The following is a 644-nucleotide window of genomic DNA, read 5'->3' on the forward strand; positions in this document are numbered from 1 at the left end:
TAAGTCGTCCAACATTCCAGACGACTTAACTGTAAGTCTTCTGCGCAGAAGATAGTTACAAAATAGGGATCAAGTTCAAATACAAAATAGGGATGACGTTCAAATACACACATCAGCCTAATCTATCATACAAAATAATCTAACGTAGCCTATTTATCACCCCTCATACGCACCCAGGTTGGCATCATTGTCCTTGTTTTCGAACTCATGCGCGTCAGGAAGCTCTTGAAATATATCCACCGCCATCTTATCCCTCATAGTCTTCCCGTTGGCCTTAGCAAAGTCTGGTTTACTAAACTCTATCCCAAGAGCATGACATTCAATGTACTTTAGAGTGTACACGCCACAATCACCAGGTCGGGCCAGAGGTATATTGGTCGGTCTCTCATATGTGAATGGCTTCAGGCTGTATTGGGCACGTTGTTCATCTGAGGAAGTGCACTCAACAAGCAGATAAGGGACTATGTAGAGAAAAGGCTCCATTACCACATCGAGTTTTTCTGGGGAGATACTGGAACAAATGCTGTCAAAGACGACTATGTGCCTCTTAGGGATCGATATCCACATAGCAATCCAATGAGTGTCGTAGTTCACTGACGCATAGATGATATCATCAATATCCGTCCCCCAAACCTTGTTCGATT

The sequence above is a fragment of the Brassica oleracea genome, chromosome C8 (genome assembly GCF_000695525.1).
Source record: "Brassica oleracea var. oleracea cultivar TO1000 chromosome C8, BOL, whole genome shotgun sequence".
Taxonomy (NCBI): domain Eukaryota; kingdom Viridiplantae; phylum Streptophyta; class Magnoliopsida; order Brassicales; family Brassicaceae; genus Brassica; species Brassica oleracea.